Source organism: Cherax quadricarinatus, chromosome 69 (genome assembly GCF_038502225.1).
Source record: "Cherax quadricarinatus isolate ZL_2023a chromosome 69, ASM3850222v1, whole genome shotgun sequence".
Lineage (NCBI taxonomy): Eukaryota > Metazoa > Arthropoda > Malacostraca > Decapoda > Parastacidae > Cherax > Cherax quadricarinatus.
Genome location: NC_091360.1, coordinates 3,472,986 through 3,483,179, shown reverse-complemented (window position 1 = coordinate 3,483,179; position 10,194 = coordinate 3,472,986).

The following is a 10,194-nucleotide window of genomic DNA, read 5'->3' as shown; positions in this document are numbered from 1 at the left end:
TGCCAGAGGCGTACTTACACTACAGTTATTAAATTGCAACATTAATACCCATCCTTTAGAGTACAGGCACTGTACTTCCCATCTCCAGGACTCAAGTCCGGCTTGCCGGTTTCCCTAAATCTGTTCATAAACATTACCCTGCTCACACTCCAACAGCACGTCAAGTCCTTAAACCATTTGTCTCCGTTTGCTCCTATTTAATACGTCCAAGCCCATCATACACAAAACCTCCTTTACCAACTCCATCCATCCTTTCCTAGGCCGACCTCTACCCCGCCTTCCCTCCACTACAGATTTATACACTCTAGAAGTCATTCTGTTTTGTTCCGGCCTCTACATGTCCAAACCATCTCAACCACCCCTCTTCAACCCTTTTGATAATAGTTTTGGTAATCATGCACCTCCTCCTAATTTCCAAACTACAGATTCTCTGCATTATATTCACACCACACATTGCCCTCAGATACGACATCTCTACTGCCTCCAGCCCTCTCCTTGTTGTAATATTCACCGCCCATGCTTCACCACTTGCTTAACCTCTCTTTTCCTTTACATGTACTCCTCCCTCCTTGCATCACTTCTACTTTGTAAAAACCTCTCATATGCTATTTTTTCTCTCTTACTACTCTATATCACTCCACCAACCCCACTTCTTCCCTCCCACACCCACTTTCTTGTAACAAACTTCTGCTGAACACTACCACTACATCCTTAAACCTACCGCATACATCTTCAACTCTATTGCCTATACTCTCACTAGCCCATCTATCCTCCAAGAGTTGTTTATATCTTACCCTAACTGCCTCTTCCTTTAGCTTATAAACCCTCACCTCTCTCTTACCTGTTACTTTTATTTTCCTTGTATCCCATCTACCTTTTACTCTCACTGTAGCTACAACTAAAAGGTGATCTGATGTATCTGTGGCCCCTCTATAATCATATACATCCTGAAATCTACCCAACAGTCTTTATCTACCAACATGTAGTCCAACAAGTACTGTCATTACGCCCTGCATCATATCCTGTATGCTTATTTACCCTCTTTTTCTTAAAATATGTGTTACCTATAACCAAACCCCTTTCTATACAAAGTTCAATCAAATGCCCCTCATTATCATTTACACCTGGCACCCTAAACTTACCTACCACACACCTCTTTAAATGTTTCTCCTACTTTAACATTTAGGTCTCCTACCACAATTACTCACTTGGCCCAAAAGTTCCTACGCACTCACTTAACATCTCCTAAAATCTCTCTCTCTCTCTCTCTCTCTCTCTCTCTCTCTCTCTCTCTCCTCTACAATCCTCTCTTCTCCAGATGCATACACACTTATTATGACCCACTTTTCGCATCCAACCCTTAAATATATATATGTATATATATATATATATATATATATATATATATATATATATATATATATATATATATATATATATATGCAAAACAACCACTGTGAAAGAGTAGTGAAATTCCAAGCGCTTTCGTGACTACTCACATTGTCAAGGAACTATGAAAGTAATACATCAAAGGAAGGCAATTAAAGGGCTTAGACCACACCTCACAGTCAACTCCCACAATAAAGAAACACCTGATGCGGGACAATACCGGACTCATAACAAAAGAGGAACACTGCAGTAGGTCCTCTTTTCTTATGAGTCCGGTATTGTCCCGCGTCAGGTGTTTCTTTGTTGTGGGAGTTGACTGTGAGGTGTGGTCTAAGCTCTTTAATTGCCTTCCTTTGATGTATTACTTTCATAGTTCCTTTACAATGTGAGTAGTCACGAAAGCGCTTGGAATTTAAAATCACCTGTTTACTGTGATCTTATTGCATATATATATATATATATATATATATATATATATATATATATATATATATATATATATATATATATATATATATATATATATATATATAAGAAGGGAAAATGTTAAATTTATTATCCTTTACGTGTAGTTAATTATTAATTAGTAAATAGGTACATGTTTTGTCTCTTAGAAGAGGGAGGATCGAGCCTTCATCGCTCCTCTCTAAGCAAGAGAACTAAATGATCAATACAGTCTTAATATTTCACATGAACATAAACCTGTTGCATACCTAGCGCGTAATTTTCTTGAGGATCCTAGGCCACTGTAGGATGGTACATATGATTTAGGAGAATCGAAATGTTGAGGAAGATGACAAATGGGTCGTGTCATATGTCCATAACTCTTCTTTGTTGAGCCAACCGCATATCCGTATTTTATCGCTTTCTTCCATTATGTCTCATCTTCTCTCTAGTCCCCTACTTCTTTCTTTACTGTGTGTGTGTTCTCACCTAGTTGTGGTTGCAGGGGTCGAGACATAGCTCCTGGCCTCGCTTTTTCACTGGCTGCTGCTGAGTCACTCTCCCTGCACTATGAGCTTTATCATACCTCTGCTTAATGTTATGTATGGATCCTGCCTCCACTACATCGCTTCTCAAGCTATTCCACTTCCTGACTACTCTGTGGCTGAAGAAATACTCCCTAACATCCCTGTGATTCATCTGAGTCTTCAACTTCCAACTGTGTCCCTTTGTTGCTGTGTCCCATCTCTGGAACATTCTGTCTCTGTCCACCATGTCAATTCCTCTCAGTATTTTGTATGTCGTTATCATGTCCTCCCTATCTCTCCTGTCCTCCAGTGTCGTCAGGTCGATTTCCCTTAACCTCTCCTCCTAGGACGTACCTTTTAGCTCTGGGACTAGTCTTGTTGCAAACCTTTGCACTTTCTCTAGTTTCTTTACTTGCTTGGCTAGGTGTGGGTTCCAAACTGGCGCCGCATACTCCAGTATGGGCCTAACGTAGAGTGTACAGGGTCCTCTGTGTACTCACCTAGTGTGTGTGTGTGTGTGTGTGTGTGTGTGTGTGTGTCTGTGTGTGTACTCACCTAATTGTACTCACCTAATTGTGGTTGCAGGGGTCGAGACTCGGCTCCTGGCCCCGACTGATCGCTACTAGGTCCTCTCCCTCTCTTCTTCCTGAGCTTTGTCATACCTCTTCTTAAAACTACGTATGGTTCCTGCCTCCACTACATCACTTGCTAGGCTATTCCACTTCCTGACGACTCTATGACTGAAGAAATACTTCCTAACGTCCCTGTGACTCGTCTGAGTCTTCAGCTTCCAATTGTGACCCCTTGTTTCTGTGTCCCCTCTCTGGAACATCCTGTCTCTGTCCACCTTGTCTATTCCCCGCAGTATCTTGTATGTCGTTATCATGTCTCCCCTGGCCCTTCTGTCCTCCAGTGTCGTCAGTCCGATTTCCCTCAACCTTTCCTCGTACGACATTCCCCTGAGCTCTGGAACTAGCCTTGTTGCAAACCTTTGTACTTTAACTTTTTGACGTGCTCTGTGTGTGTGTGTGTGTGTGTGTGTGTGTGTGTTGTGTGTTTTTCGCCTGCTCTCACGACAGCTCAGATGTGTATGTATTGCCTTCTTTTGCAACAACTCGGTCAGACGTAAATATACTGCAGGATGTTACATCTTAGATGTGTGTTCATTGCTAGTTATCACAACTGAGATGTGCCTGTACTGCCTGCCTCCACAATACTCAGTGAGACGAGTGTGTACTAGCTGCTCTCTACAACATGCCATCACAGCAACTAACCTGGGCACATAGTTTCTGTCTCTATCGAATTCAAGTAGTATAACGGTCCAGCCGAGATTACCGAGCTCCAGTTTTGTACAAGAGTAAGCCAACTGCATCCTGGGCCAATCTTCCCTTGGATATTCAGAGTCCACCTCAATTTTTTCAGCCTCCGTGCTGGCTCCTGGAAGTGGACGAGGCGAATGAGGACGAAGCTAGAGCGGATGAGGATACAATGGACTTGGATAGAGTGGAGGAGAACAGTGTAAAGAAAGCCTATAAAGCGTCCAACTTTATGAAACAGATATGACGGTGTCTTGAAAACTTTGTGATGGGACAAATTTCTCCAACTGTTGTAGAGGCTGATGCTTGCTAGCTGTTACAGATATTTGTGTATAGTAGTTCACTCAAGCTGTCAAGAAAAAAATGTAACCTTTCTTGTTCCATTTGGAAAAAAAAATAAAAAAAAATATGAGTATCTGAATTGTGATTATTTTACATCAAAATTAACAGCTATCTATTATCAAAACGAAATTAAAATTAAAAATAATCAGAGATCCAGAAATGCCTATCACTAAATATAACAGTCAATCACAAAATTTAAATACTCAGAGAGTAAGCCAACACAATAAATCATGCCAAAATTTAAATAATAATTACATCCATCAGTACAGACTCCCGGACATAAGTTGCTTTTCAAATGAACTATTGAAATATCCAGATAAAGACTCCAGCAACATAGTCGGAGGTAAGATGTTCTTAAGTCTTGAGGTTGTGATCTTTTCCCAGGCATATTCAGAAAGTAGGAGCTACAGGTGACGGACACAGGACGAACTTAATATGTCTTGAGTAACAAGTGGGAGAGTATAAAATACCTGGGCCGATGGGCCACCGTCCAGACGTTGATACAATAAGTTGTGGTCTGGTATGCAGTAATCCAATAACAGCTCCATCACTCCTCGAGTATTATCTAGGTATGTGATTAATGGGTAGAAAATCAAAACGTAGGTGAAATGGCTCACTAAACACCGAGGAGTCACCTGCAAGTCATCAACCAGATCGGGAATCAACTAAAGAGAATCATGACTGAGAGGAAATTCGTCCCAAGGTGGATTTGTTCTACTGACAAAATGTTCCTCTGAAATAAGTCACATTTTCAGGTAATTCAAACCAGAAGAATAAAAATATTAATCCTAAGATAATGCAGTAAACTAAGATCGCTATAAAAGCGTTCATAACCTTGTAGCTGAAGCTAGTGCTTCAGCTACAAGCATGTGTAAAGCTATTTGTTATTCACCTAACAAATTGGTTGCCTAATAGGTAAAATTGGTTAATTAGCAAGAACTCGTTTAAAATTAAGTCCTTTCTAAAATTTCATTTTATAAGTTTAAAGATATATTTTTTTTCATTTATGTTAATGTAAAAATTAGTAATTTCGTACCAAAAGAACCTTAGAAACTTACCTAACCTTATTATAACAAGCGCAATTTAATTTAGCCTAATCCAATTAAATATATTTTAGATAAGTTGACACTAATTTAATAATAAATAAACAAAATGAAATATATTTATTTCGATAAGTTCAGAATGATTTTTGCGAAATTATTGCATACACAAATTTTCGCTAGTCTTATTCGGCAAGAAGAGCTTTGCTATTTAAACCAAAATCGCAAGTTTTACCTATTCGCCACGATATATATATATATATATATATATATATATATATATATATATATATATATATATATATATATATATATATATATATATATATATAAGCACACAAAAAATTAAGAAAATTAAAAATCATTTTTCCCCACAGGCACAAAGTTAATTAATTAGGTACATAACTTTTTGTCTGTATAAAAGAAAATACCTATAAAAAGTTTTCGCTCATAGATGAAGTTTAATGTTTATCTGTGTCATCGCCACAAAATTAATTATTCCGAGGAAGCATATTAAAAATACACTTCAGACAACTGTGACTCAACTAATTTTGAAACTAAGGGTGAAACTAGATTTTCTCGCTCCTTCTTGGGCTTACGACGAGCCCTGATGATGGTCCTGGGTAAATGGAAACCTCGTTTAGTTTCGCCCTCGATTTGTTACTTAAATATGTGGATCATATTGACTCTTGTACTCAATGATTAAGAGGCATCGTCATCACCTGGATCTCTTTATTTTACGTGGGCAGTACACATCTTCCACTGTATCCACAGTTTTGATAGAAGGTGGTCAGTCCCTCAGTCTTGATAGAAGGTGGTCAGTCCCTCAGTCTTGATAGAAGGTGGTCAGTCCCTCAGTCTTGATAGAAGGTGGTCAGTCCCTCAGTCTTGATAGAAGGTGGTCAGTCCCTCAGTCTTGATAGAAGGTGGTCAGTCCCTCAGTCTTGATAGGTGGTCAGTCCCTCAGTCTTGATAGAAGGTGGTCAGTCCCTCAGACTTGATAGAAGGTGGTCAGTCCCTCAGTCTTGATAGGTGGTGGTCAGTCCCTCAGTCTTGATAGAAGGTGGTCAGTCCCTCAGTCTTGATAGGTGGTCAGTCCCTCAGTCTTGATAGAAGGTGGTCAGTCCCTCAGTCTTGATAGGTGGTCAGTCCCTCAGTCTTGATAGAAGGCGGTCAGTCCCTCAGTCTTGATAGAAGGTGGTCAGTCCCTCAGTCTTGATAGAAGGTGGTCAGTCCCTCAGTCTTGATAGAAGGTGGTCAGTCCCTCAGTCTTGATAGGTGGTCAGTCCCTCAGTCTTGATAGAAGGTGGTCAGTCCCTCAGTCTTGATAGGTGGTGGTCAGTCCCTCAGTCTTGATACAAGGTGGTCAGTCCCTCAGTCTTGATAGAGGGTGGTCAGTCCCTCAGTCTTGATACAAGGTGGTCAGTCCCTCAGTCTTGATAGGTGGTGGTCAGTCCCTCAGTCTTGATACAAGGTGGTCAGTCCCTCAGTCTTGATAGAGGGTGGTCAGTCCCTCAGTCTTGATAGGTGGTGGTCAGTCCCTTAGTCTTGATAGGTGGTGGTCAGTCCCTTAGTCTTGATAGAAGGTGGTCAGTCCCTTAGTCTTGATAGAAGGTGGTCAGTTCCTCAGTCTTGATAGAAGGTGGTCAGTCCCTCAGTCTTGATAGAAGGTGGTCAGTCCCTCAGTCTTGATAGAAGGTGGTCAGTCCCTCAGTCTTGATAGAAGGTGGTCAGTCCCTCAGTCTTGATAGAAGGTGGTCAGTCCCTCAGTCTTGATAGAAGGTGGTCAGTCCCTCAGTCTTGATAGAAGGTGGTCAGTCCCTCAGTCTTGATAGGTGGTGGTCAGTCCCTTAGTCTTGATAGAAGGTGGTCAGTCCCTTAGTCTTGATAGAAGGTGGTCAGTTCCTCAGTCTTGATAGAAGGTGGTCAGTCCCTCAGTCTTAATAGAAGGTGGTCAGTCCCTCAGTCTTGATAGGAGGAGGTCAGTCCCTCAGTCTTGATAGTAGGTGGTCAGTCCCACATTCTTGATAGAAGGTGGTCAGTCCCTCAGTCTTGATAGAAGGTGGTCAGTCCCTCAGTCTTGATGGGAGGAGGTCAGTTCCTCAGTCTTGATAGAAGGTGGTCAGTCCCTCAGTCTTGTTAGAAGGTGGTCAGTCCCTCAGTCTTGATAGGAAGAGGTCAGTCCCTCAGTCTTGATAGAAAGTGGTAAGTCCCTCAGTCTTGTTAGAAGGTGGTCAGTCCCTCAGTTATGATAGAAGGTGGTCAGTCCCTCAGTCTTGATAGAAGGTGGACAGTCCCTCAGTTTTGATAGAAGGTGGTCAGTCCCTCAGTCTTGATAGAAGGTGGTCAGTCCCTCAGTCTTGATAGAAGGTGGTCAGTCCCTCAGTCTTGATAGAAGGTGGTCAGTCCCTCAGTCTTGATAGGAGGAGGTCAGTCCCTCAGTCTTGATAGAAGGAGGTCAGTCCCTCAGTCTTGATAGAAGGTGGTCAGTCCCTCAGTCTTGATAGAAGGTGGTCAGTCCCTCAGTCTTGATAGAAGGAGGTCAGTCCCTCAGTCTTGATAGAAGGTGGCCAGTCCCTCAGTCTTGATAGGTGGTCAGTCCTTCAGTCTTGATAGGAGGAGGTCAGTCCCTCAGTCTTGATAGGTGGTCAGTCCTTCAGTCTTGATAGGAGGAGGTCAGTCCCTCAGTCTTGACAGGTCAGTCCTTCAGTCTTGATAGAAGGAGGTCAGTCCCTCAGTCTTGATACAATATGATCAAACACTTTTGCCTGCTGTGATCTTCTGTTCACCAACCTAGACGCTAAGTAATGAAACAGATTTTCATTTACAGTATATAGGAAATCTTCGTGAATATCCTTCATCAGTGTTGCTCATTAAACTGATACTAATGAACCCTGGTACTCACGCTTAGTGCTTATTGGGTAATGCTGCACTCTGCTGCCAATAACTCCCGCCACCCTATAATTAAATCTCGCAAAATATTAATTTTTAATTCATTCCTGTAATTCATTTTTAAAAGTTTTGCTCTCCTCATAAATGTACATTACTCTGAATCCCCCCCCTCCCTCTCTCTCTCTCTCTCTCTCTCTCTCTCTCTCTATCTCTCTCTCTCTCTCTCTTTCTATATATATATATACACACACACACACACACACACACACACATATATATATATATATATATATATATATATGTGTGTGTGTGTGTGTGTGTGTGTACTGTATGTAAAGGCACACTTAATACATAGTTCTAATAGCAAGTACGACAGAGCCCAGTAGGCAAAAGGGACCAGGAGCTGCGACTCGACCCTTGCAATTATAGGTGAGTTTTATCATAAACTCACGGCTAAGGAAGCATATTCATAAGAAAGAGAAAATACAACGATTAGCACTGGGACTAGTTAAAGATCTAAGAGTCTTTTGAGGAGAGATGATCAGAACTAACGCTAAAACATTAAGAGACAAAATGACCTGAAAGGAGGGGAGAAATGTTCAAGTTATGAAAGATACTTGAACAACATGACCGGGTGGATTCATCTAGACAGTTTAAAAGGAAGATAAAAATTCTAATGAGCCAAAGAAGCATCAGAAAATATCCTTTTTAATTATTATTATTATTATTATTATTATTAGTAGTAGTAGTAGTAGTAGTAGTAGTAGTAGTAGTAGTAGTAGTAGTAGTAGCAGAAGTAGTAAAATCTTAGAAAAAATACAGTGCCAGGAGAATGGCATGAATTAATGTTTGAAATCTAATGATAAACTAGTTCAGGAGCTGTAACTCAACTCCCCTTACTGCCCAAACCACAATACCGTGAGACAATGACTAGGATACTTTCTGTAGCTTGAAAACAAGGGTAGTTTGACTAGGGTATTAGAAGGTTAGTGGGGCACTTGAGGATAATAGTGAGTCATTATTCTGAAGAAACTGAGATTATGGGTATTAAAAGGTGAGGCTGAAGAGGCATGATAATGGGAAATGAATGAGGTGAGAAGCATGATGGGGTGAGTTAATGGGGAATGAATTAGATAGGAAGTGTGAAGGGGTGTGATAATGGGAAATGAATGAGACGGGAAGTGTGAAAGGGTGTGATAATGGGAAATGAATGAGATGGGAAGTGTGAAGGGGTGTGATAATGGGAAATGAATGAGATGGGAAGTGTGAAGGGGTGTGATAATGGGAAATGAATGAGATGGGAAGTGTGAAGGGGTGTGATAATGGGATAAATCATGTAAAAATAAGCGTGAAAAAGTATAATAAAGGATGAATGAATGAAGAGTGAATAAAGGATGAAGAGTGAGTGAAAGATGAAGAGTGAGTGAAGGTTGAGGTGAAGATTCAACTTTATGAAGACAATGAAACTCATCCTAGATACACTAAAAAGGATTTGAATCCTGAGTGAAGGATGTATGTCAGAGATGTTACGATTGTGGTAGTTGGTGGTAGATGATACCAGACTGTGGTGGTGGTAATTGTAGCCGGATGGCGTTCTGGTGAATGGTTTATGATACCAGAAGGTGGGATACTCGTTGAAAATTGTGGCAGTGAATTGTTGAAGCTAGAATGTTGGTAGTGGGAGTGAATGATAATTATAGCTAGTGTGTTCCACTTTAGTTATGATAGGAATGAGAGGTGATAATTTGTATTGAACGACTGTCATTGAATAAATAGAAAAATTACCTTCAACAAGCAGGGGCCACGGCTCGTATCTGCGTTCATTCTTCTGATTATTCATGGTAGATGGTAGTGCAAAGCCTAGTTGAAGAGATTTAACTGGTACTATCTAGTTAAAACGACTGCGCTTAGAGCCAGCTGTGCTTTGAGATGGAGTATCGTTGAAGAATGGTATCTAGTATTATCAGGTAATGATGAACATTCAACAGCCAGATATAATGTCAGATATAGTGTCAGATATAGACTAGTTTGTAGATGAATGGTTCAGAGAACCGACATCAACATGTCGGTTCTCCGAACCATTCATCTACAAACCTGTCAGACACAGCAACTTCTTGGGATCTTAATACTTAGGAATTCTTCGCTTGCCTAATTCTTGGGCACGACCTACTTCCACATTGAACAAATGTGACACCACCTATGACTGCTGCACCTCTCCTGCCATACGGTTTTTAAGCTGCTTCT